The sequence below is a fragment of the Canis aureus genome, chromosome 32, assembly GCF_053574225.1.
Source record: "Canis aureus isolate CA01 chromosome 32, VMU_Caureus_v.1.0, whole genome shotgun sequence".
Taxonomy (NCBI): domain Eukaryota; kingdom Metazoa; phylum Chordata; class Mammalia; order Carnivora; family Canidae; genus Canis; species Canis aureus.
The window spans coordinates 6,384,189-6,396,192 of NC_135642.1; the positions used below are offsets into that span (position 1 = coordinate 6,384,189).

Here is a 12,004-nt window from a genome sequence, read left to right on the forward strand (position 1 = left end):
TTTTGCTTTATCTTTTCAGATATATGCCAATTAAACCTTTTATAACTACCAAGTGAGCTAATGTCTCATATGAAGATAGCTGTGTCCCTATTCATTTCCAATAATATTTTTAAACTTTTTCTATGTCCAAATTGCATATCTTGTAAACTGTATATATTTGAGTTTTTGTTTAGGTATCCACTTAGAATCTTTGACTTTAACTGGATGGTAAGTCCACTTAATCTATTGTAATCATCACTATATCTGGATTACTTTGAGCATCTGATTTTATATTTCTGATTTTGTCTTCTTTTAGATTGACTGATTTCCCCCACTACATTTTCTTTTTCTTTTACAGAGGTTTTCTTTCCTTTATTTACTGGCTAATTTCTAAATTAGAAATTTTAACTTGCATATTTAACTGAAAGTCTAAAATGAATACCTTTACCATCCTAAGATAATAAAAGGATAATTTATTTATCCTCAATTACCTCCTTCCTGATTTATATGCTACTATTGTTCAAAATTTTGGTCATATATCAATTTTTAACTCCAAAACATAATGTTACTCTTTAATAGAGAGTTGTTCACCATTTTAGTTTTAGTTTTAGTTTGTTTTTCTTACCATTTCCTCCTTTTCCTCAGACCCTCCTTCTGGAATAATTTTTATTCTTTTTAATGTATGGCTATACATTAGTTAAGTCCTATTGGTGGCAAACTTTCTTAGATTTGTTTTGTCTGTAAAGGTTTTTATTTAGTCTTCACTCCTGGAAGATCATTTCACTGGATATCTTGTTTTTAGCACTTAACATATAAATATATACTGCATATATTTTTTGTCACAACAGAATTATTTTAGTAAGCATTTATTTTAAAATCACATAATTATTATATTTCATGTATAAATATATATTGTCTGCATATATTTTTTGTCATACCAAAAAATTGCTAGAAGTATTATCACTAGGTGAATCAAGGGAACTAAGGGTCTGTTTTCTAATTTGCCACCAAATAGTTAAACTATTAAGAGTCTATTTTATTTTCTAGTTAAGAATCTATTTCTAATTTGCTACCAAAAATTACTTAATTAAACCAGACTATGCTTCAGTACATCTTCCTAATTGTGGAATTAGCTAGTGATGTACTTTATAAGAACATCAGCAAACTGAAACAGCTATAAGATAATAGGTGGAATGAATTTAAGGACAGGTTATTTTGCCTTAACACTGTGAATGTACCCGAAAATCCCAGGTATCAAGAATATTTTGGGGCAGCCCCTGTGGCTCGGCGGTTTAGCGCCACCTTCAGCCCAGGGCCTGATCCTGGAGACCCAGGATCGAGTCCCACGTCAGGCTTCCTGCATGGAGCCTGCTTCTCCCTCTGCCTGTGTCTCTGCCTCTCTCTTTCTGTGTGTGTGTGTGTGTGTGTGTGTGTGTGTGTGTGTGTGTGTGTGTCTCATGAATAAATACATAAAATCTTTTTTAAAAAAAAAGAGTATTTCACATGTTTATGTGTTTTCAGTAAATATTTTATTTTATTGAGTATAGTTGACACATAATGTTCCATTAGTTTCAAGAACATTTAAAAGTTACTATTTGAAAGAGAATGAATCAATCTTAAAAGATTATTCCTCCAAAGTTTCCAAAGTATATCTAGCTAGGAAAAAAAGTTAACTCCAATGTATTAAAAAAAAATGCAGTAGGATAAAGAGGCTGAAAACCTTGAACAACCTTTAAAATAAGTTATCTCAACTCTTCTCACAAAAGTTCAAAAGTCTCTGTCACTTAAGTGCTCTGCCTCGGGGAGAACAGCTACCTAGAAAGGAGGTGAGGTCTCTTCATTTACAGAGGACTGGAAAATCTGAATGCATTAAATCCTCAAACATACCCTCCTCTACCCAAAATAAAGCCAAAACCCAAGGAGACATATTAAAACACAATGGTGCCAGAAAAGATCCTGAACAGCCAAAGCAATCTTGAGAAAGAGGAACAAAACTGGAGGCATCATGCTTTCTGATTGCAAACTATAGTACAAAGAATAATGTACAAATATTTTGAACTATAGTACTATAAATATATAAATTATAGTACTATATGTAGATAGATATAGATATAGATATAGATATTCAGTTAATTTAGGACAAAGGAGCCAAGAATATATAATGGGGAAAGGGCAGCCTTCAACAAATGGTGTTGGAAAAACTGGACAACCACCTGCAAAAGAATGAAATTGGACCCCTTTCTTATACTATACACAAAAAATTAACTCAAAATGGCTTAACAACTTGAACATAATACCTTAAGCCATATATCTCATAGAAGAAAACATACACAGTAAGCTACTTTACATAAGTCTTGGCAATGATTTTCTGAATCTGACACAAAAGTAAAAACAATAAAAGCAAAAGTAAACAAGCAGGATTACATCAAACTAAAATGCTCCCACACAGCAAAGGAACTCATCAACAAAATGGAAAGGCAACCTACAGAAGGAGAGAAAATATTTGTAAATCACATATCTGATAAAGGGCTAATATCTAAAATATGTAAAGAATCCATACAACTCAAAAAAAAAAAAAAAGAACCGATCTAATGGGCAGAAGATCAGTATAAAAAAAATAAACTACCATTTGTCAAGTTGTAAAAAACAGATCATGTTGTAATGTAATTTTGATGTTAAGGAATATTGAGAATATTGAGATTAAGCATTTACTAGTGTGGCTCCAGCTTCTTATACACAATACAAGTTCCACTTCTGACCAAAATGCACCAAAGTGGAATACTTCTCCACAAACTAAAACAAAAGAGCCTGATGCAAATGTCCTTTCAGAAACATCAATTTCCTTCTGTCACCATCAATTCTTCACTCATCAAGCAGCTTAATGAGTTTTAAAACCCTACATACATAATGGTTTGAACCAAGTATATTCTCCTGGTAAATTTGAAGCCTAACTTTCTAGTTTTTATATAAATCTCTTGGAACTTTTATTAGCATCACTCATGTCCCTCAGTAAGTGACTTCCCTGGGGACATGAAAATTTTAGTTTCTTAGAGAATGAAGTTAAATATTTGATGCTGACCCACTCATGGAAATCTAGCCTAGATCTACATAATCACTCTTACCCATAGAGAAAAAAAATTCACCATCCTATGAGCTTGACACATCCTCCAGAAGTCTCTAAGTCAGGAAGAGGGAATGGGTATGGTGAAGAAGTGGAAGCAGGAGACAGTCCCTGAACTGCTTGACCAGATTTGGTGGCAAGTACAAAAAGCCAATGCAAGGAACAATTTCTATGGCCCTAAACTTGTGTTACCTTTCACTGGAGCCCTGCTGGCCTACATGATTATTCCAGATAATTCCAGAGAAAAGACCAGAAAAAGAGAATGCTAGAAATGAGGAGAGGGAGAAGCTGAAAATGAGGGAGAGAGAGAGGAAAAAAATGTAAAATTAGTGAGCAAGGGATGAAGGAAAAGAGAATAGGGAGGCCTGAGAAGGAAGAGGGAAAGACAGTAGTCTAACAGGCTTAGATGTATTCAGAGGTTTTTTTTTCTTTAAAGATTTTTATTTTATTTATTTGAGAGAGAGGGGAGAGAGGGAGAGAGAAGAACACAAGTAGGGAGAAGAGAGAGAAGCAGGCTCCCCACTGAGCAGGGAATCAATCCAATGTGGGGCTCGATCCCGGACCCTGAGACCAGACCTGAGCCAAAGGCAGACACTTAACTGACTAAGCCACCCAGGCGCCCCTACATGTAATTGAATGGATGCCAGATTTGGGGTTATTAAAAAGCTGTGAAGGGACGCCTGGGTGGCTCAGTGGTTTAGCACCTGCCTTTGGCTCAGGGCATGATCCTGGAGTCCAGGGATCGAGTCCCACATCGGGCTCCCGGAATGGAGCCTGCTTTTCTCTCTGCCTGTGTCTCTGCCTCTCTCTCTCTCTCTCTCTCTCTCTTTCTCTCTCTCTCTGTCTCTTATGAATAAATAAATCTTTAAAAAATAAAATAAAATAAAATAAAATAAAATAAAAAGCTGTGAAGTGATTCATACACTGGAATGGCAACAATAGATCCATGAGCCAAAGTACAAGACAGCAATTACACCTCTATAACATCTAGGAAAGCTCAGTTTTAACTAAAACATGCTATGTGTACCCATCACAGCATATATGCAATGTCCCCAAAACTATAAGAAAGCCCTCGATGGAAACAAAGAAAGTGTTACCTGGGGCATTCACTTTAATGACCCCATGTAGATTAGTGAGCGAGAGGGCTCCTCTGAAAGTGAAGCATAGGACCTGAGACCTGAAGGAAGGTTTCCAAGAAGGGATAACTGAGGACCAGGTGGCAGAAAGAGTAAATGATGGATGGCCCTCTTCACTAAACGGATTTACAAGTGAACAATAGTAAGTTCAAAAAGAGACAGATGAAGGGGATCCCTGGGTGGCGCAGCGGTTTAGCGCCTGCCTTTGGTCCAGGGCGCGATCCTGGAGACCCAGGATCGAATCCCACGTCGGGCTCCTGGTGCATGGAGCCTGTTTCTCCCTCTGCCTGTGTCTCTGCCTCTCTCTCTCTCACTGTGCGCCTATCATAAGTAAATAAAAATTAAAAAAAAAAAAAAGAGACAGATGAAGCACTCTAGAAAGATAAGGGTGTTTATGGGCAGAGCTCTGATGATACCCCACAAAGAAGAATCCAATGATACTATAGAGGTGGACACTAGAAGTAGAGTTTAGTTAAAACACGAGGTATCAGATTTCAAACAAACTTATATTTCCTCCCATTTTATTCATTTTGCTTTATTAGGTTGTTCTATAAATGTTTATTCAGCACATGCTGAATATGCTGAATATGGGCTGTGCTATGCTGCCCATTGGGCATACACCAGAAACAGCAACAAAATCCCCAAATCTCTGACTTAATCATATTACACCTTTTAAACTTTATGGAAAAAGAATCAGTCCCATTAGATGTTCAACTGTCTAATTCAGAATGGAACTTAAAATTTGTGAATGTGAAGTCCCTCGTTCTAAGTAACTAGGTAAGAACATGTCATTTGGGTATGCTGAATAACTAGTCTAAGTAATGAGGACTTGCAGAAACAATAAAAAAAAAATCACTCACTCAAGAAATCACTGAGTCACTGTGTTCATGAATGAGCACTGATTAGAATCCTAAGAAACCATAAAGTTTGCACAATATGATCAAGTGCCTGATTATTTAGTCCAGGCAACAATAATTATCAATTATTCAGCAGTCATATTCCTCACTAAACTTTTATTCCTCACTAAAATTCTAAATAAATAATCTGAATGTATTGATTTCAATTCTGATCTTCTACTTTTCTTCAGTATTAGATGTGACAAACTGGTCAGTCATAAAAGGGCAAGAGCCAGGGTAGTAAGGTCTGTAGAATCTACTCTACCACTGGCCTTGACAGGGCTCCTGTGTCCCACCCTGCCTCTGGCAGGGCTGCAGGGACCAAAGTTCAACAGTCTGAGGTAGGAGGGACACCACTGAGACTTAACAGCCAGTGCTTCATAAAGCCTTTAATTCAGCTACAACCCTTCAGTGCTTATTAGTTTCTGTTTTGTAGACGTTCTGGAAGTACCTATACTGCTGCTTCTGCCACGTAAAACCCCTTGTCCTGAGCCAAAGTCAATCACCTTTTGTAGCTACAGAGTGTTTCTCCATGAAGAAGCATTTAGGTGCAACATGACACCCTTCTTGACTTCCATTCCGGAGCAAGGCCAGTTCCCCGTCTGGAGTCCAGTCTGGACAAATGTAGTTGCTCAAGTGATCATGTTTGTCCTCTTAAAGGGCCAACAAGATTCTACAGCATCAGATATATAACTGTGAATTGAAAAAAACAATATAAAAAGCACCCTTACATAATCTCTATCTATATATTCTACTCTACCAAAACCTTGTTGTACTAAATTAACATAAGCATCGCCTTTGGAAATTTTTAGAATGAATTGTATTTATGTTAGCTAGTTCTCTATTATTGAAAGAAAAAAAGGCCAGATCATCTGATTTGCTCCCAAGATAGTTTTCCACTCTCAGCTCCCAATAGTCTGTCCCATGTAACCCATATGCTCCAGTCTTTATAGTTCCTTGAGAACATCTCAGATTCTCACACCCTGGGTTTTATTTACTTCATGATGATCCTTGTATCTGAAATGCACTTTTAACTCCATTTTCCATCTACCAACACCTTATAGAATCCATCCAGTTCAAGTGCTCCCCATTTTCAAATTTTCCTTGACTAGTCAAAATTAACTATCCCTTCAAAAGTGTGTAACTTTTACCTTTATTTAACACATTCTTTGTCATACTCCACTGTCAATTCTCTAGATGTCAAATTCCCCTGCCACGCTTGAAGATCCTTGAGAATAGAATTGTGTATTTTGCTCACCTTTAAATGTCCTTCGGTCCCTAGCATGTGTCTTTCACAGTTAAGTGCTCAACAATGCCCAGTGGATAAAGGAATGAATGGATAACACATAGGATCTCAGTTTCCTAACACAAAAATTAAAAGATGATTGTCATGGGTCTTTAGCTAGCTATAAATATCCCATGATTCTTTTAGAAGGGCATTAGCTCTAATTTAGCTCAGGTTTCAGACACTGAAAAACACCACAAAAAATCATCCTCAACAGACTTATACAAGAAAGAAAGAGGAACTTCATTACAGTCCTATTCAGGACCTACAGAAGGAAATCTCCAAATAAGGTCCAAAAGGAGGTTCTAAAGGAGGAATTAGGGCTACGAAGAAGTAGGAAAAATCTAAAAGTAAAAACAAGCCGAGCAACATGAAAGTGGTAAAGTATAATGCAAAACAAAAATCAATCTTGAATAATCCAGAAATTTGAGCTAGTAATAAAATGTCTTCCTTTCATCTGTAGATATTAATAATGACCCAGTTTTGTTCTAAATCTTCATATTCACATGCCAGTAGAAGAGGCTTGTATGTGCTGTTGATAGCACTCAAGAATCTCATGGAAATAAAGGGGCACATGCTTGTAGTTATTAGCTTGTATCCGGTACAGATTAAAACTGTTAAAAGCACACAAAAATCTTTTCTAAGACCAACATCAAAATAACCTTTTGTTTCTCAAGTAAGCATCCCTTTACAAACATCTAGAAACACAAAAACCACAAAAATATCAATAGTCTTCAAACTGGCATCAATGACATACAGAACACACATGCGCTTCACTGGTATGAAATTGTCCCATATCTGCTTTCTCTTTCCATAAGGACCTGGAAATGTCCCATGTGTATGTTTAGTCCTGAGAGTCAGGCAGAGCCATCCTCACTTCTTGGTTTCTACAAGCTGACTCCATACAAGCGACTGAAGTCAGAAACTGAGACGTCAGTCCCCATACCCCCAGCCTGGATGATTCCATGATGTTGTTGGGTCAGTGTCACCAATCATTAGAATCTCTCCTCTACTAATGGAAAATATTGAGTTCCATCTAAGATATTGGCATCTACAAAATAAGACTGGGGTAAAACTTACGAAATTAGTAATGCTTGGTCTCTTTGCTCCTTATCTTTATCTTTTATTTTTAGAGAAAACACAAGTGGTAGGTGGAGGGTGGGAAGAGGGGTAGAGGGAGAAACAGAATCCCAAGAGACTCCACACACAGCACAGAAGCCTGATGTGGGCTCAATCTCAACCCTGAGATCATGACCTGGGCCAAAATCAAGAGTCAAGCACTTAAACGACTGAGCCACCCAGGCACCCCATATGTACCGCCTTCTTTTTTTTTTTTTAATATTTATTTATTTATTCATAGAGACACAGAGAGAGAGAAAGAGAGGCAGAGACACAGGCAGAGGGAGAAGCAGGCTCCACGCAGAGGGCCCGACGTGGGACTTGATCCAGGGTCTCCAGGATCACATCCCGGGCTGCAGGCGGCACTAAACCGCTGCGCCACCGAGGCTGCCCCGCCTTCTTTTTTTTTAATGTATCCTCCCTCTCCCCTATTTCTTTAGGGGATTCAAAGTAACCTGTTGTAGAACTGAACTTGACAATGCCCTAGTGACCATTCCTTATCTTTCAACCTCAAATGCTGTACTCCTAGATCAAGGTTTTATTCCTTGATAATCTGATCATCCAGGAGCAGGTGTAGCAACATCTAAATCCCCTTCCCCACCCCCTGCCTTGGAGATAATGTCAATCTAAAGCAGTATCCTCGATGCCATGAGTTCCATGTACCTTATCACACATGAGAGAGATGTCTGGAACAAAGGGATCATATTCTCCCCAATGACATATTATACTTAACCTATGGGCTAGAGAGACATTAATCCTAAATCTCTTTTACTCCAAAACCCAAATAAACCTGCTTTTGAATTTTCATTTGATTTCAGGAGCTTAGACTAGATCTGGGAGCCTCTTTGCTTTGTGAGATGAGTGCCTTCCTATGTGTATTCTAAAGCCCTCGTCATGAACATAAGTGATGTGTACTTAGCACAGCCGGAGACCAGAGCAAACCCTGAGGCTCAGTCAACATAATTGTCATCATCTACCAAACAGCTGGGAATCAGGCACAGGCTCCTGCCTTTCGCTAAGAACACAACTTGGGACTGCAACCTTCATGTGTTCAGAAAATCAAGCACAAACACATGCACACCCACAGGTTTTCATTTGGCTAAGGCTTCTAAAAAGCAAGTGGAAGAGCTATTTAGATGTTTCCCCCAAATTAATTGAGTTAGAAATTGTAGTAAATAAACAGTTTTAAGTACATCTTCTACCTCCAAAACGGTTCCCGTATCATGAAAGAGCAGCTGCTGCAGGACCCCAGGTAGCTTGCAGAAGCACAGGCTGAACATGGATGCTAGGACCCCAGCAGAGGGAGGCCCCGGCCACTGGGCAATAAGATTGACCTTAAAATATGTATTACGTCATATCACAGAATTTTGCACAGAAGAGAAAATGCACACAGTATGAAGTAGGTATTGTGCTTACTACAGTTCTACAAACATCACCATAATTAATTATTTCAACAGCCACGTAAGAAGCTATTAATACCTCTATTTTAGAGGTGAAGAAACTGTCAGGGTCTCATAGCTTAGAAATGACAAATCTAGAATTCACACCATGGTCTTATTCTGAGCTCTTAACCACTCTCTTAGCAGACACTCCAGGTGGTAATGGGGTTGATGCTGATGGCAATGGTAGTAACAGTGATCTGGAAATGGTACCAGAGAAACCATCAAGTTCAAGGCCAATAAGAAGAGAGAACAATGCTATTCAATTGTTTTTTAATTTTTCACTCTTTTTTTTTTAAAAAAAAAAGATTGGTTTGGCTAGGCAAAATTTATACTAATTATAGTCATTTCTGTGATTTGTACAATTACGTCTAATTAGGAACCAGTAAAATAATATTTATGTACAAGAATAAGTCAGAATAACTTCGATCTTAAATTTATTTGATTATAATGATGAGCTCTCTGCATATGTAATCAGACTTCACTGTTGCCCAGCTTCTAATATGCATGTGTACATCTTGCAGCATTTTATACTTTAGAAAGTATGCTTTCTGAAGACATCCTCAAGAACCACACATTTTCGGATGTCAGGGAAAAGAGGCGGCTAATAGTGATAGAATATGGCCTCGCTCTGGGGAATCTTGGAGTCTGGTCATTTCATCCTGACCCCTCCCTGAGAATTTGTTATGATTTTTACCATGCTACAGATTAAAAAACTGAGGCTGGAGTATATGAAATAGATCATTCATATAGTTTAGTTTCCATTCACAACTTAAAAAGTGAAATGTATTGCTACTGAAACACCAAGTTAAACACCAAGAGAAATCACCTCCTTACTTTAAGGAAATCAAAAGCCCAACCATTCTCTATTATTTGGGGGAATCTTGCTTTAATTCTTTTAGTTAAATTTCCCAACTGCTTAGCCCAATTAAGCTTTCTGTTGTTAGGACCTGCTTTCTGAGTGAAAATAAAGAGCCAAACTAGGGTGATAATAACCTATCAAAACCAAGGCGCCATTAGTTAGCCTATGTGCCTAGACTTCCTATACACCTGTCACTGGTCAAGGAGCACAGTATTTTAACTAAGTAAACAGCTACTCTCATCCAGGGACAGGACAATTGTCAATACAGATTACGTGGCCAACAGTATCCAATTTAATTCCATGGAAAGAAGAGAGGAGAAAGATGGGAATAACATTGGATTGAGAGGTAGGGTAAGAATCAGAGGCTTGAACCACTGCCCATAACAGGACCCCCAGAGGAAAGGTCACTAAACCATGTAACAAGAACCAAGCTTTACTTTAGGTGCACGCCTTGCATCCTTAGTCACGAATAGGAATCAAGAGAGTACATAGCCAGATCCTTACAGTAGGATGACCTTGTGTTGCTGAAAACACAGTGCATTCCCAGAAAGGCACATTTCTATATTTAAAACATAGGTTGAAAGAGAACTCTCCCCAAACCAAGGACACGTTGTCTGTGTTTAGGATTCTCCGAATTGCGTTGCTCATCCATTGACACAGGTAATCAAAAATTGCTAGGGGAAAAGTCAGTGAGTATTTGAATCAAGAGGCTTTACAAAGGAGACGCTTAAGAACTGACCCATCTATCTGTGCTCCCGCGGCCATGACCATTCCAGGTTCATTTCCAATCACAAGGCCTGGTCACATCATAGTTAAGAAGAATGCCAGGAATCAAGAACATGGAATAATCACAGGGCATTGTCCTTTTGTACTTTTCAATGAGAAAATAAATATGCAATGACATTTAGCGTACCCAGTGTGCCTAACGTCCATGTTTATGCTATTTATTGAAACTGTATTAGTAGCTAATATTTATTGAGGACTTACTATATGTCGGGCACTCTTCCAAGCACCTGACACAGATGCTGAATCCTCACTATAACCATCTAAGGCAGACACTCAGATTTAACACATGAGGAAATAGGCACAGAAGTGAAGAAACTGCCCCAAGGTCACGTATCCCAATAAGAACTACTTTTTTTGCGGCGCCTGGGTGGCTCGGTCAGTTAGGTGTCTACCCTTGGCTTGGATCATGATCCTGGAGTCCTGGGACGGAGCCCCACCTTGGGCTCCCTGTTCATTGGGGAGCCTGCTTCTCCCTCTCCCTCTGGCCCTCCCCACCCACCTGCCCACTCATACACTCTTTCTCTCCCAAATCAATCCATAAATAAATCAAATAATTACTTTTTGTACCATGGAGGTATGGAAAAGTCAAATTAAATGTTACAAATTCATCTGACATGACTGATAACCTTGCCACCTCAAAACAAGACTGAGCCCCCTCTTGACCATCAGCCCTTGGAAGCACTGAATGTTAAAATGTCTTATTCATCTGTGTAACTGCCAGTCACTTGATCAGGGCCAGTGATAGAGTAGTTGGTCAACAGATGCTGAATGGACACCCTGCTTATTTCAGTTTAATGATATCTGTATCTGTATGACAATTTGAAAGGGTTTTTAAAGGCTAGTACAATCTGATTCATTTTGATGATCAAGTCCCTCATTTATTAAGCCTGTTAATTTGTCTGCCTGCCAATCTGTCTCTCATATACTGTGATAAATGATACACTGTCTTTTATGTTGACATTTTCATCCAAGGACCTTGATGTATATTATGAGCCTAATCCTTCTCGTAAAAATATTCATGCATTCTAAGCAGCTTATGCACTTAAAATGTGAGGGTTCATCCATGGCTGGAAACTGGCAGGCAGCTCACTGTCCTGCTGCAAAGGTGTTTTGCTTGGCTGGAAGTGTTTAAGGATTTTTTATTTGAATGTGTATACCAGGCCCACCTTTCTTTGCAGATAAAGCCCAATTCACACATCTAGTTACCTGCCTGGCCACCAAAGTGTTCAAGTTTGTGAGCCCTGTGGTGCCTGGAGATTCAGAGAAGATTGAATTTAAAGCCCCTGTATTTCTGGAGTTTAGAATCTATGGCTCATGCTTTAGGTTGACAGGAACCTCTTTATGTAATTGGGCAACAAAACAACTTTTATTCCAAGCTACT

The 12,004-nt window shown here is 38.6% G+C and overlaps 2 protein-coding genes across 2 annotated transcripts in view; both read right to left on the reverse strand.

Moving 5' to 3' along the window:
• The window catches only part of RYR3 (ryanodine receptor 3), a 513,451-nt gene that overhangs the window by 493,148 nt on the left and 8,299 nt on the right, over positions 1-12,004 (reverse strand). The gene's annotated exons all lie outside the window — the stretch shown is intronic.
• LOC144302929 (uncharacterized) overlaps positions 4,601-12,004 on the reverse strand; it is a 107,445-nt gene continuing 100,041 nt past the window's right edge. Inside the window, exon 7 of the mRNA XM_077880454.1 lies at positions 4,601-5,825. The gene's annotated coding sequence lies outside the window, so the exon portion shown is untranslated. The remainder of the gene's footprint in view (positions 5,826-12,004) is intronic.